The sequence below is a fragment of the Rhinopithecus roxellana genome, chromosome 9 (genome assembly GCF_007565055.1).
Source record: "Rhinopithecus roxellana isolate Shanxi Qingling chromosome 9, ASM756505v1, whole genome shotgun sequence".
In the NCBI taxonomy this organism is placed as follows: Eukaryota; Metazoa; Chordata; class Mammalia; order Primates; family Cercopithecidae; genus Rhinopithecus; species Rhinopithecus roxellana.
Window position 1 is genome coordinate 103,072,930 of NC_044557.1, and position 15,749 is coordinate 103,088,678.

General features: G+C 47.8%; 1 protein-coding gene and 1 pseudogene across 1 annotated transcript in view; one reads left to right on the top strand and one right to left on the bottom strand.

Moving 5' to 3' along the window:
* Positions 1-15,749, top strand: part of ATAD2 (ATPase family AAA domain containing 2) — a 104,069-nt gene that overhangs the window by 3,018 nt on the left and 85,302 nt on the right. Inside the window, exon 2 of the mRNA XM_030937563.1 lies at positions 1,674-1,771. The gene's annotated coding sequence lies outside the window, so the exon portion shown is untranslated. The remainder of the gene's footprint in view (positions 1-1,673; positions 1,772-15,749) is intronic.
* Positions 12,332-13,858, bottom strand: LOC104662785 (annotated as a pseudogene).

The following is a 15,749-nucleotide window of genomic DNA, read 5'->3' on the forward strand; positions in this document are numbered from 1 at the left end:
AAGCCTTTAAACAAGATATATGCACACTCTGTCTGATGCACTTTTTCGCATGCCTTATTTGCAGCTTTTCCCAGGATGAGTTTACTGTTGGCTTCCATCTCCCTGCAGCTTTTTTTTTTTTCCTGTTTTATCACAACTTTTTATTCTTATGTCTTGAACAGCAGTAGCATGCTCAGCAACTCAATCTGTCTCTACCTCTGCCATGAGCTCTTCCAGGGCATGGGTCCTGAGAGGTAAAATAATATAAATAGTGCTAGAGTCAGAAACACACTCGAATCTTATCTTGGCTACTTACTACCCTGAGTGACCTTGGATAAGTAACACTAGGATTTCTGAGTGTCAGTTTTTTTGCAAAATGAGGATAATAATAGTAGAGTGCTTATCTAATGGGTGCTGCAGTGAAAATTAAATAATCTCTGCAAAACACTTAGCATAGTGTCTGGCATAACATAGGTACTGTCAAAAATAAACACAGCCGTTGAACATCAGTCAAAGCGATAAAAACAGATTTTATTCAGCAACTATTGACAGTAGGGGAAAGAGCTGAGCTCCATTCCAATTGTGCAGAGGTGATTTGGGCATTTCAAAAGGAGAATGAGGCAGCAGGGAGGAGCTGGGGGTGGGGGGCGGCACTCAGTAGAGCCAGGGAAGTGAAAATTACAAAGCGTTGGTCAGTGTAAATACCATTAGGCCAGCCTTGTCTGCTAGCTGGCAGTTATCTAAGTTAGGATTGTATCCTCCCACAGAGACTGGGAGTCAGAGGCCCTATCCTTCCTGATGATTACATTTCAAAGGAATGGCTCTCTAAGTCCTTGAGAAGGACTTCTGAATTGTAAGTAATACATATTTACAATTCTAAGCCCTTTAAGTAAATGCTCTAAGAAAAGGAGGTCAGGGGCCTATCATCAGGTACTGGCAACAACAAATAGTAAATTTTCCTGGCAGCTTTGAGCTTTCTTAGGCAGGCATTTTAATGGGGGGTTTGGGGGAGAAGGCTGACATAGCCTTATACTGCTAGAAGCCATGCTAGAGTTTGGTCAAGTCTGTTAGTGCAGGGATTTGGAACCAAGTTGTGCTGAGAGTTCTGCAGTTCTCAGTACCCTGTGTAATAAACAACTACATAGGCCGGGTGTTGTGGCTCACCCCTGTAATCCTAGAACTTTGGGTGACCAAGGCGGGAGGATCACTTGAGGTCAGTTTGGGACCAACATAGGCAACATAGCAAGACCCTGTCTCTACAAAAAGAAAATTTTTTTTAATTAGCCAGGCATGGTGGTGCCTGTAGTCCTAGGTACCCAGGAGGCTGAAGCAAAAGAATTGCTTGAGCCCAGGAGTTTGAGGCTGCAGTGAACTATGATTGCGCCACTGCAGTCCAGCCTGGGCAGCAGAGTGAGACCCGCATCTCTTAAAAAATAAATAAGTAATTTTAAAAAAACTACATAAATTTGCAGTGATGATTATTATCCTCACATAGCTCTGAACAGGGTATAAGCATTGTAGCTGGCATAAATCTTTGTTGAATTGATATTTTTATTCAAATACAGGTGACATTGCTGTAACAAAGAAACCCAAAAATATTAGTGACTTAAATGAGATATTGCATCTCTCATGCCACAGCCTGAGCATATACATTCCAGAGCTGATACAGTGTCTCTGCAATATCTGTTACCCAGGCTCCTGATGTCTTATTGGGGGCCATAACTAGAGTGATGCCCTAGTCCGCATGGCTGAAGATGGCTTGCCACCCTACCTGCTGATTGCATTCTGACTGGTAAGACCAGGGAAAAGGAGTAGTGGGAGGTTCAAGGACAAAATCGGCAAGTTGTACACATCACTCTGCTCACATTCCACTGACCAAAAGATGCTCACGTGATCACATCCAGGTGTAAAGGAGATTAGGAAGTTTATTCTGAGCAGTGCAGGTATTATTTGAGTGTCTCAAGGAAGAAGGGGAGAATGCATACTGAGAGAGAGCCAGCAGTTTCTAAACTGCCATATTGTGCTTTTTTTTTTTTTCCTGTTTCTAAACTTTCTCTTATAAGCAGGAATTACTTTTTAGATTGAAAAAAATAGATCATAAAAAACATACAGGCCGGGCGCAGTGGCTCACACCTGTAATCCCAGCACTTTGGGAGGCCAAGGCGAGTGGATCACTTGAGGTCAGGAGTTCGAGACCAGCCTGACCAACATGGAGAAACCCCTGTCTCTACTAAAAATACGAAATTAGCCAGGCATGGTGGTGCATGTGCATAATCCCAGCTACTTGGGAGGCTGAGGCAGGAGAATCGCTTGAACCTGGGAGGTGGAGGTTGCGGTGAGCTGAGAGGGCACCATTGCACTCCAGCCTGGGCAACAAGAGCAAAATTCTGCTAAAAATATAAATAAATAAATAAATAAATAAATAAATAAATAAATAAATAAATAAAATGATCCTACAATAGAAACTATAGGCCGGGCGCGGTGGCTCAAGCCTGTAATCCCAGCACTTTGGGAGGCCGAGCAAGGTCAGGAGATCGAGACCATCCTGGCTAACACGGTGAAACCCTGTCTCTACTAAAAAATACAAAAACCTAGCCGGGCGAGGTGGCGGGCGCCTGTAGTCCCAGCTACTCGGGAGGCTGAGGCAGGAGAATGGCGTAAACCCGGGAGGCGGAGCTTGCAGTGAGCTGAGATCTGGCCACTGCACTCCAGCCCGGGCAACAGAGCGAGACTCTGTCTCAAAAAAAAAAAAAAAAAAAAAAAAAAAGAAAGAAACTATAAAAAGGGATATGGTTTCAGAAGAGTAGGAGGTGGTTAGAACCAGATTCTGACCTACAAACTCCAATGATCTGGTTAAGGAAGAAATACGAAATGCTGCTCAAAGAAGCCTGTATCCAGTGAAATTAAGATATTAAAGGGCAAGTATTTAGAAGAGAGATAAATAACAAAGGAAATTATAAGAAAGGCCACAGACATGTAAAAGGAGATCCAGGGAATCTACAGCACACAGTACACTGAGCTTTAAGGGTTTTTTTAAACTTTTTTTTTTGGAAGGATGTGCTTTTAATGCTTTTTTTTTTTTTTTTTTTTGGAGACAGAGTCTTACTCTGTCACACCCAGGCTGGAGTCTACTGGTGTAATCTCGGCTCACTGCAACCTCCACCTTCCAGCTTCAAGCGGTTCTCCTGCCTCAGCCTCCCTAGTAGCTGGGACTACAGGTGTGTGCTATGACACCCAGCTAATTTTTGTATTTTTAGTACAAAACTAAACCAACCCCAGGTGATCCACCCGCCTCAGCCTCCCAAAGTGCTGGGATTACAGACGTGAGCCCCCGTGCCCAGTCAAGGATTATTATTAAAAAACAAAAACTAGAATGGGTGTAGTAGCTCAAGCTTGTAATCCCAGCACTTTGGGAGACTGAGGCAGAAGGATCATCTGAGCCCAGGCGATCAAGGCTGCAGTGAGGTATGAGTCAGCCACCGCATTCCAGCCTGTGTGACAGAGCGAGACCCTGTCTCAAAAGAAAAACAATTTGGCAAAACAAAACAACCAAAACCCTGACATTCCCACTTATTTTAATTTGCATTTATCTGATTTGCATTATACTATTTTCCCAAGTTAAAGCGATCATTTCAATACAAAGCAGTTTGTGCTATGGCAGCAAGGTACTATGTGAACTCAGAGGGTAGAGTCCTTATCGCTGGGGGTGGGAAGTTGGCTGGGTTGAAACACAGTATAAGACCCATCCGAATTAGATTGGGGTGGAAAGCATGTCCATACTTGTGGTATTAGACTCACTGCTGTGTACCATACCTTACATGGGAAAACTGAGAAATTGAACTATATATGTTCAGGAGAGGTCAATAGAGAAGTAAGGCTTGAAAACCACATTGTAAGAATATATCAGCAGGGCGCCGTGGCTCACACCTGTAACCCCAGCACTTTGGGAGGCAGAGGCGAGTGGATCACCTGAGATCAGGAGTTAGAGATGAGCCTGGCCAACACAGCGAAACCCCATCTCTACTAAAAATAACAAAAATTAGCCAGGCGTGGTGGCACACGCCTGTAGTCCCAGCTACTGGGGAGGCTGAGCCATAAGAATCGCTTGAACTTGGGAGGCAGAGGTTGCAGTGAGCTGAGATGGTGCCACGGCACTACAGCCTGGGTGACAGAGAGGGACTCCGTCTCAAAAAATATATATATTTTCCAGGCCGGGCGCGGTGGCTCACGTCTGTAATCCCAGCACTTTGGGAGGCCGAAGCTGGTGGATCACCTGAGGTCAGGAGATTAAGACCAGACTGACCGGCTGGGCGCGGTGGCTCAAGCCTGTAATCCCAGCACTTTGGGAGGCCGAGACGGGCGGATCACGAGGTCAGGAGATCGAGACCATCTTGGCTAACACGGTGAAACCCCGTCTCTACTAAAAAATACAGAAAAACTAGCCGGGCGAGGTGGCGGGCGCCTGTAGTCCCAGCTACTCTACTCGAGAGGGTGAGGCAGGAGAATGGCATAAACCCGGGAGGTGGAGCTTGCAGTGAGCTGAGATCCAGCCACTGCACTCCAGCCTGGGCGACAGAGCGAGACAGTCTCAAAAAAAAAAAAAAAAAGACCAGACTGACCAACATGGTGAAACCCCATCGCTACTAAAAATACAAAAAATTAGCCACGTGTGGTTGTGGGTGCCTGTAATCCCAGCTACTCGGGAGCCTGAGGCAGGAGAATTGCTTGAACCCAGGAGGCAGAAGTTGTAATGAGCCGAGATTGCGCCATTGCACTGTAGACTGGGCGACGAGGAAAACTCTGTCTCGAAAAAACAAAAAACAAAAAACAAAGAATATATCTTCCCTTCTCACTTCCTGTTCCCTTCCTCTCTCTCCTGATCCTTCAACCCCCAAATCTGAAAAGGGTATCTGCCTCACGTGGCCTTCCACCATTAGTTTTGTGGGTGTCTTTTCTAGAAAATACTGGTAAAATTCCTCTTGCAGCCTGAGGTCTCACACTAGTGTTCCTTTTTTTTTTTTTTTTTGAGACGGAGTCTCGTTCTGTTGCCCAGGCTGGACTGCAGTGAGGTGATTTCAGCCCACTGCAACCTCTGCCTCCCGGGTTCAAGTAATTCTCCTGCCTCAGCCTCCCAAGTAGCTGGAATTACAGGTGCCCGCCACCATGCCCAGCTAATTTTTTTTTTTTTTTTGTATCTTTATTAAAGATGGGGTTTCACCATGTTGGTCAAGCTGGTCTTGAACTCCTAACTTTAGGTGATCCACCTGCTTCAGTCTCCCAAATGTTGGGATTACAGGTGTGAGCCACCATGCCCAGCCACCAGTCACTGTTCTTGGTTGCAAACAACAGAAAGCATTTCTGGCTAACTTAAGCAGAAAAAAAAGTTTACTGGAAGGTTGAGGAGGGGAGAATTTGGGTGTGACTTAGAGGAGAGGAAGCACAGCCCAGGTTACACTGAGATAATGCTCCAAACATCTAAGAAACAGTTGGTTAAGATGCCACCATTTGGCATGTGCCTGTAGTCCTAACTACTTAGGAAGCTGAGGCAGGAGGATCTCTTGAGCCCAGGAGTTTGAGGTTACAGTGAGTTATGATTGCACCAGTGGGCTCCAGTGTGGGCAACAGAGAAACACTTTGTCTTTTTTTAAAAAAGAAGGAGGCCGGGTGTGGTGGCTCACACCTGTAATCCCAGCACTTTGGGAGGCCAAGGCGGGTGGATCGCCTGAGGTCAGGAGTTTGAGATCAGCCTGGCCAACATGGTGAAACCCTGTCTCTACTAAAAATACAAAAAGTAGCCAGGGGTGGTGGCATGCACCTGTAATCCCAGCTACTTGGGAGGCTGAGGCAGGAGAATCGCTTGAACCCTGGAGGCGGAGGTTTCAGTGAGCTGAGAACATGCCATTGCACTCCAGCCTGGGCGACAAGACTGAAACTCCATCTCAAAAAGAAAAGAGAAACCACCATTAATGCCATGCCTCTGTATCCTTTGATCTGCCACCAGAAATAATCTCTGTCCCCGCATCTTTGGGTCATTCCTCCCAGAGGCAATAAATGCCTCAGATAGGAGCAGCCCATTGGCTGGTCCAAGGTCACATGCCTGAGTCCTCATTGCTAGGATTCCAGGGAAATGAAGTGTATTTCCCTGTAGGATTTCCACAGAAGGAGACTGGGCCCTGCCTAAACCAAACCCACCCAAAGAGAAAAATCTTCCAGATAGAAGGGGAATCTGGGATATAGCTAAACATGGAATAGAATAGCTAATATATGGCAAATGTCAATAGTGTCTCCCCACCTCCATTCAATTAATGTATTTTCCTCTCTTGTGGGAAATCAGTAAGATTCAGTATACAATTTAAGTAAGCTCACATCTGCAATATTCCTGAAAGAAATCCCCGTTCCAAACTAATGTGTACTTTCTAATTTTGCTACCAAAGAACAGAGAGGGACCCACCTATGACCTCATCCCAAATGAGGTAGTGGAATCATGATTAGCTCTTACCTGAGCCTCTTTTCTGTGGCACGTGAAGTAAGAACACTTGAGTCTTTTTGAAGCAGTCAGGGGTTGTCAACAAGAACCTCCGTTTTTGTTTTGTTTTGTTTTTTGTTTGTTTGTTTTTTGTTTGAGATGGAGTCTCCCTCCGTTGCCCAAGCTGGAGTGCAGTGGCGCAATCTCGGCTCATGGCAACCTCTGCCTCCTGGGTTCAAGCAATTCTCCTGCCTCAGCCTCCCGAGTAGCTGAGATTATAGTCGTGTGCCACCACACCCCGCTATTTTTTGTATTTTTAGTAGAGACAGGGTTTTGCCATGTTGGCCAGGTCAGACTCTTGATCTCAAGTGATACACCTGCTTCGGCCTCCCAAAGTGCTGGGACTACAGGCGCCCACCACCACACCCGGCTAATTCTTGTATTTTTAGTAGAGATGGGGTTTTACCATGTTGGCTCAGCTGGTCTTGAACTCTGACTTCAGATGATCCACCCGCCTCAGCCTCCCAAAGTGCTGGGATTGCAGGTGTGAGCCACCACACCCGGCCTCTACTACCTTTTTTTTTTCCCCCTAAATCAAGTCACTCCTAACTAGAATAGTTAAGATTAGAAAAGATAAAATTGGTCACCAACAGAAGACAAATCCCAGACCAATTGTACTGTATACATTTCCCAGGGCTGCTATATGTAACACATTATCACAAACTTGGTAACCTTTAAAAACCAGGAATGTATTCTCTCACAGTTCAAGAGTCCAGAAGTCTGAAATCAAAGCATCAGCCAGGTTGATTCTTTCTGGAGATTTGGAGGAAGAATCTGTTTCATGCTTCTCTCCTGGCTTCTGGTGGTTGCTGGCAAACCCTGGCATTTCTTGGCTTATAAACACATCACTGCAATATCTGCCTGTCTTCACATCACTGCCTTCTCTGTGTCTGTATGCACCAATCTCTCTATCCTTTCCCTTATAAGAACACTAGTCATTGGATTTAGGGTTCACCATAAACCAGAATAATCTCATGTTGAGATTTTAATTACATCTGCAAAGATCCTATTTCCAAATCAGATCACATTCACAAGGTGAGGTTTATATCCTTTATGAGGGTACAGTTCAACTCTCTAATCCAACCAAAAGCTGAAGCCAGTGTGGTAATTTTATCTTTTACTTTTTATTTTTGAGACAGGGTCTCACTCTGTCACCCAGGCTAAAGTGCAGTGGCGAGATCTTGGCTCACTGCAGCCTCCACCTCCCAGGCTCAAGTGATCCTCCTGACTCAGTCTCCCAAGCAGCCGAGAGTACTGGCGTGCACCACCACACTCAGCTAATTTTTGTATTTTTAGTAGAGATGGGGCTTCGCCATGTTGCCCAGGCTGGTCTTGAACATCTGGCCTCAAAGGATCCTCCTACCTTGGCCTCCCAAAATGTTGGGGCGGCTAAAGCCACCACACCTGGCCCCAGTGTGGTAATTCCTTAATGTTTAATATTATACAGAGAGAATAAAGGAATAGAAAAAAGCTTTTGGCTGACCATCTGTTAGTGTTCTGGAATTTTGATTTGTTTGCTTAGTTGTGTTTTTGTTTTTGTTTTTGTTTTTGTTTTTGTTTTGAGACAGAATCTCGCTCTGTCCCCCAGGCTGGAGTGCAGTGGTGCTATCTTCTCAGCTCACTGCAACCTCTGCCTCCCAGTTTCAAGCAATTCTCTTGCTTCAGGCTCCCAGGTAGCTGGGATTATAGGCGTGTGCCACCACACCCAACTAATTTTTGTATTTTTAGTAGAGACAGTTTCACTATGTTGACCAGGCTGGTCTCGAACTCCTGGCGGCAAGTGATTCACCCACCTCGGCCTTCCAAAGTGCTGGGATTACAGGCATGAGCCACTGAGCCCCGCCTGCCTTCATGTTTGACAACTCCAAGAATAATCAACATTCTCACTTGTAACAGCAAAAGTTAGTTTTATCTGTGTTTCTGCTTAATATAAAAGGAATTATACATTTTAAAAATCAGGCTCCTTTTGCTTAATATTCTGTTTGCAAGATTTATTCATATTATTGCATCTAGTTGTTGTACATAGTTTTTGACCTAGCCATTGCACTTCTAGAAATGTATTCTACAGATACAATGTAGAAGTGATATTTGAACCTATTTATTCATAGCAGTTATGCAATAGCAAGAGAACAGAAACAAATGTTCAGCAAGAAAGGTCTACTTGAATAAAATACAGTGTGTCCACAAAGTGGGCTGTGATGTTGCTGAACAAAGGGAGGAAGTTCTTTATGTACTCACAGGGAAAGATCGCTAAGACTTAGATAAAGAAGCACAGTACAGAACAGAGTGTACAGTATGCTACATTTGTGTCAACAAGGTGGAAATGAATACCCATGCAAACACATGCTCATACTTACTTGTATAGTATAAATCAGAGGTTAGAAAACTAGCCGGATGTGGTGGTTCATGTCTGTAATCCCACACTTTGGGAGGCCGAGGCGGGCAGATCATCTGAGCTCAGGAGTTGGAGACTAGTTTGGCCAATATGGTGAAACCCCGTCTCTACTAAAAAGACAAAGAAAAAAAAAAAAATAAGCCAGGCATGATGATGCTTGCCTGTAATCCCAGCTACTCAGGAGGCTGAGGCAGAAGAATCACTTGAGCCTGGGAGGCGGAGGTTGCAGTGAGCTGAGGTCGTACCATTGTACTCCAGCCTGGGCAACAAGAGAGAAACTGTGTTTCAAAAAAAAAAAAAAAAAAAAAGGAAAGAAAGAAAAAGAAAACTATGACCTCTTCGGGCCAAATACAGCCTGAGACCTGTTTTTGTAAATAAAGTGTTATTGAAACACAATCATGCCCATTTGTGTCTATATTGTATGTGGCCACTTTTTCACTACTGTGGGATTGAGTAATTGCTACAAATATCATACATCCACTAAACCTAGAATATTTACTCTCTGGCTATTCACAGAAAAAGTTTGCCAGCCCCTAGAGTAGTGGGTTAAATAGTGGCTCCAAAAAGATATATTCAAGTCCTAACCCCCCTCTTATCTGTCAATGTGATCTGATTTGGAAACCAGGGTCTTTGCAGATATAACTAAGATCTGAAAATGAGATCATCCTGGATTTAGGGTGTGATCTAAATAGTTCAATGACTGATGTCCTTAGAAGAGAAAGGGGGGACTGGGTGCGGTGGCTCACGCCTGTAATTCAGCACTTTGGGAGGCCAAGGCAGGAGTTTGAGACCAGCCTGGCCAAGATGGTGAAACCCTGTCCTACTAAAAATACAAAAATTAGCTGGGCGTGGTGGCAGGTGCCTATAATCCCAGCTACTCTGGAGGCTGAGGCAGGAGAACCGCTTGAACCCAGGAAGCAGAGGTTGCAGTGAGCTGAGATCGCGCCACTGCACCCCAGCCTGGGCGACAGAGTGAGACTCCATCTCAAAAAAAAAAAAAAAAAAAAAGTGGGGAGAGATTTGAGTACAAGCACAAAAAGACAGGAGAGAAGGACATATGACGGTGAAAGCAGAGTGTGGACTTACACTCCTACAAGCCAAGAAACTCCAAAGGCTGTCAACAGATACCAGCAGCTGGGAGACAGGCATGGAATAGATTCTCACTCAGAGCCCCCAGAAGGAAGCAACATGGCCAACACCTTGATTTTGGATTTCTTGCCTCCTGAACCATCAGAGAACAAATTTCTGTTGTTTTAAGCCACCAAGTTTTTGGTAAGTTGTTGCAGCAGCCTCAGGAAATGAACATGCCTGGTATAGATGATCTCTGGAAGGATACCCAAGAAATGAACAACTTTGGTTGTTGATGGGAAGGGTGACAAGATGGCTAGCAAACGGGCGTATGAAGGAGACTTTTAATCCATATGCTCCTTTGTAACTTAAAACACAAGCATATGAATATACTACATCTTGAAAAATAAATACAATGTAAGTAGAAAAGTTAATAACTCCTAATTGGTCTAGCCTAGGGAAGAGAGTTACCTCTGATTGTAGCAGGTGTCTAAAATAATCACTGTAAAGCATGTTGCCTTTTTAGTCTGCTCAGCCCTGACCAGCTAAAATAGCCTCCTGCTGGTGTGGCTTCCTGTGGATGGCCTCACAAGGTCACTTTATGTCAACAGCACACCTAGACAAAGTCCTTCTGCTGAAGGCAGACAGGATCTTCTGTAGGCTGTGATCTGAAATAGATCCCCCCATCTGTGTCCGTTTCGCTTCTGCTCACTGCTACTAGTCCAGGCCACCATCTTCTCTCACCGGGACAGTGCAGTAACCTCCTAGTTTTTCATTCTACATCTGTTCTTGCTGCTTCCAATCACTCTCACCAAAGAGCGAATCATGTGACTTCTTGCCTTTGCTGTCCTTTCACAGTTGCTCTTTGCAAATGGATCAAAACCACATTCCCATCCTGGCGTGGTGGCGCTTGCCTGTAGTCCCAGCTACTCAGGAGGCTGAGGTGGGAGGATCGGTTGAATCCAGGAGTTCGAGGTTGTAGCAAGCTGTGATTGCGCCTGTGAATAGCCACTGCACTGCAGCCTGGGCAATGCAGGGAGACCCTGTCTCTAAAATAAATCAGTGAATGTTTAAAAAAAAAAAAAAAAGAAAACCCTCCTGGCTGGGCGCAGTGGCTCACGCCTGTAATCCCACCACTTTGGGAGGCCTAAGTGGGCAGATCACCTGAGCTCAGGAGTTCGAGACCAGCCTGGGCAACATGGCAAAACCCCGTCTCCACGAAAAATACAAAAAATTAGCTGGGAGCAGAGGTGTGCCCCTGTAGTCCCAGCTACTCCCAGCTACTTGGAGGCTGAGGTGGGAGAATCTCTAGAGCCTGGGAGGTGGAGGTTGCAGTCATCCAAAATCCTACCACTGCACTCCAGCCTCGGGGACAGAGTGAGACCCTTTCTCAAAACAACAACAAAACCCCTCTCTATTGTGCTCTTGAAGCACGCCATCTGGCCTATGCATACCCTTGTATTGCTACTTCTCTAGCAATCAACTCTTTCCTCACCATATTCCAGAACAGCACGACACAAATCACTCTGTGGATAAGAATCACCAGGAGACTTCCTAAAAGCAAGTTTCCAGGCCTTATCTCAGACCCATGAAATCAGGCTCTTTAGAGAAGGCACCTGAAGCTGTGTGTCGTATGTTGATTTTTATTATTGTTGTTATTATTATTGGCATTGAGACCTGCTTGATTTATTCTGATTATTTAATACACAATGATGCAACTGTGATCCCAAAGTGTGCAAAGTTAAAGCCTTCAACTGCAGCTGAGGAGAGGGCAGGAATGGTACACCTGGGGACGGTGGTGAGTCAGGAATGAGGTAGGCGGCTATGACCAGGGCAGCCTTCTCCCCAGGGCCAGAGACAGGGAAGTGACCTGAGGAGCAGGACCCAAGGGTAGCACAGGGTCGAGGAAGGGAACAGAGACCTCCCCTTGGCCTAGGTCAGGAGCTCAGAAGTGCCACATGGCTGAGGGAGCAGCAGGCCAGAGGCAGGGCCAGGAGAGCACCATTTTCTGGGGAACTGGAGGCAGGGAGGTGCCCTACAGGAGAAGCCAGTAGGGGCTGCCTGCCCCTGGGGTGGAGACCAGGCTGGAGCAAGACCTGAAGCAGGCACAGGGCCTGAGAGCCCGCCTGGCTGGGCTCTGGGGGGCTCCCAGGGCAGCCTGGCCCAGGAAACAGTCCTGACTCTGCAGGGGATGCCCAGTGAGGGGCCACAGACCCCTCAGAACTTCCCCCACTCTCTCCCTGAAAAAGAGCTGGGGAACCCATAGTGCAAATCTGTGGACCACTCAATGATGGAGGGAGGCTGTGCCTGAAGGTGGACACTGGGGGTTGCCCCCTCCACCACCTCGGCCTCCACCGCTGTCCTCAGTACAGCCGCTTCTCCTAAGAGTGCAGGCCATGGACGCCACCCTTGATCAGGGCCAACATGGTCCGCTTCTCAAACTTGAGCTCTCCTGAGTACATCATGGACTGAAGGACAGACAGGTTGCGGGCCCTGATATCATGGCAGCCATGCTGGATAACTGCTATGAGGTAGGGCACGAACTTCTGAATGGACCCTTTGTCCTGGTGGAGCCCAAGACACCCTGTGTGATGTTCACCTTATCCCCCTCGCTGAAGTATCGTTTCTGGCTGCTGCTGCTCTTCTCCATGGCATCAGGGAGCCTGTGCCCCAGTATTTCTTGAGCCGCACCCCATCTGAGAAGAAGTACTCACGGGGGGCCTCCAAGGTGGCAGCCAGCAGTTAGCCCATCATCACTGTGGAGGCACCAAGGACCAGCGCCTTGACGTGCCCCATGGTCAGGATGCCACCATTGGCTATGATGAACACACCAAAGCGCTGGGCTCAGCCACCTTGTACACAACAGTACCCTGGGGCCAACCTCAGGCCATCACTTCTGGGTGATGCAGAGGGAGTCATGGCCCATGCCCACGCGCAGCCTGTCCACAACAGCGTCAGTCAGGTTCTTGGCCTGGGCTGCTATCACCACGTTCCCCCCAATCACCTGGAGATAGGGGTACTTCTGTTTGATGTAATGCACCATGGCAATCTGATACAATGAGTTCCCTTGGGACGAGTCCAAGACTATGATGTTGATGCCCACCTGGGTGAGCAGGTCCAGGCAGTATTTGTCATCCTCACAGGTGCCCACAGCTGCCCCGCACAGCAGCTGCCAATGGGAATCCTGGGAGGCCACAGGGTAGTCTCGGTTCTTCTTCAGGTCAGTGCAGGCAATGATGGCCACCAGCTCATTGTGATCATTGACAATAGGCAGCCTCCTTTTCTTGCTATGCTGCAGGATCTCATTTGCCTCTTTCAATGTCACTCTTGCTGGAGCCACCACCAGCTTGATCCTTGGCATCATCACCTCACTGAGGAGGGTGGTGTGGTCCTTCTCAGCAAGAAAGTCAGTGTCTCGGGAGGTGACAATGCCCACCAGCTTGCTGCCCATGGTGCCTGTCTCAGTGATGGGGATGCCAGAGAAGCCATGCCGCATCTTGGCCTCCAGCACATCACCCACAGTGTGCGAGGGTCTCAGCACCACGGGGTCCGTGATGAAGCCCTGTTCAAACTTGACCTTCTGCACCTCGTTGGCCTGGAACTCTGGGGTGCAGTTGTGGTGAATGAGACCAATACCTCCCATCAGAGCCATTGCGATGGCCATGTCAGCCTCTGTCACAGTGTCCATGGGGGAAGAGGTCAGCGGTGTCTTCAGCGTGATCTTCCGGGTGAGGGCTGAGGTCAGGTCTGCCTCGTCAGCTGGGAAGTCTGAATCCTGGGAGAATCAGGAACTCCTAGGTGAGGCCATGGGCGCTGGTGAGGAGCTGCTGCGCGGTGAGCCCGTCCTTGGTGACATAGCTGGTGCCTCCGCTCATCAGGTAGTCCGCCATGCTGCCGGAGACCCCGTGACCCAACATAAGGCCGCCAGCCCACTGGCGCGGGCCAGGGGTGGACTATTTTTATTTTTTGAGACTGGGTCTCACTATGTTCCCCCGACTGGTTTGGAACTGCTGGGCTCAAGCGATCCTCCCACTTCAGCCTCCCAAGTAGCTGGTACTACAGGCCTGCACCACCACACCTGGCTTTGTGTAGTGTGTTTAATAAGCTCCCTGGGGAATTCTATCTTTGAAGTTCTGGAAGCATATTCAACTATTTTGGACTTCCTACCTCAGGGCCTTTGCACTTGTTCTTCCCACTCCCTGGAAAACTCTGCCAATTTTTTGAAGGGCTGATTCCTTCTCATGTTTTATGTGTCATCTAAAATGTCACCTCCTCAGACTGACCTTTCTTTTTTATTTATGTATTTTTGAGGCAGAGTCCCACTCTGTCGCAAAGGCTGGAGTGCAGTGCCATGATCTTGGCTCACTGCAACCTCTGCCTCACTGGTTCAAGCAGTTCTCCTGCCTCAGCTTCCCTAGTAACTGGGATTACAAGCGTGTGCCACCAAGCCTGGCTAATTTTTGTATTTGTAGTAGAGACAAGGTTTTGCCATGTTGGCCAGGCTAGTCTCGAACTCGTGACCTCAAGCAATCTGCCTGCCTCGCTCTCCCAAAGTGCTGGGATTACAGGTGTGACACATGCCTGACCTCAGACCCTTCCTTCCTTCTTTCCTTCCTTCCTTCCTTCCTTCCTTCCTTCCTTCCTTCCTTCCTTCCTTCCTTCCTTCCTTCCCTCCCTCCCTCCCTCCCTCCTTCCCTCCCGCCCTCCCTCCCTCCTTCCTTCCCTCCCGCCCTCCCTCCCTCCCTCCTTCCTTCCCTCCCGCCCTCCCTCCCTCCCTCCTTCCTTCCCTCACTCCCTCCCTCCCTCCCTCCTTCCCTCCCGCCCTCCCTCCCTCCTTCCTTCCCTCCCGCCCTCCCTCCCTCCCTCCTTCCCTCCCGCCCTCCCTCCCTCCCTCCTTCCTTCCCTCCCTCCCTCCCTCCCTCCTTCCTTCCCTCACTCCCTCCCTCCCTCCTTCCCTCACTCCCTCCCTCCCTCCCTCCTTCCCTCCCTCCCTCCCTCCCTCCCTCCCTCCTTCCCTCACTCCCTCCCTCCCTGCTTCCTTCCTTCTTTTTGAGATGGAGTTTCGTTCTTGTCGCCCAAACTGGAGTGCAGTGACGTGATCTCAGCTCACCACAACCTCTGCCTCCCAGGTTCAAGAGATTCTTATGTCTCAGCCTCCTGAGCAGCTGAGATTACAGGCGCCCGCCACCACACCTGGCTAATTTTGTATTTTTGGTAGAGACGGGGTTTCTCCAGGTTGGCCAGGCTGGTCTAGAAATCCCAATCTCAGGTGATACCGCCTCGGCTTCCCAAAGTGCTGGGATTACAGGCGTGAGCCACCCTGCCTGGCCTCAGATTGACCTTTCAAGTCCACTATATGTTTCTCTCCTCTTCCTTCAACCACTCTCTGTCACATGACCCTGTTTCATTTTCTTTGTACCACTTGCTATAATGAAGTTACCTTGTTTATTTACTTGTTTATTCACTGAGTACCTCTTAGAATGTAAGCTCCATGAACCTAGGGTTTCTGTTTGTGTTGTTCACTGCTTTACTCCTTGCACCTCTAACTATGCTTAGAATAAGATGGGGGCTCAATTAGAATTTCCTGAATAAACAAATCAAATGAGATGGTACATACAGTATATAGTCCTGTGTTTTTTGTTGTTGTTGTTGTTGCTGTTGTTGTTTTAACAGAGTCTCGCTCTGTCGCCAGGCTGGAGTGCGGTGGCGCCATCTCGGCTCACTGCAACCTCCGCCTCCCAGGTTCAAGCAATCCTCCTTCCTGCCTCAGCCTCCCGAGTA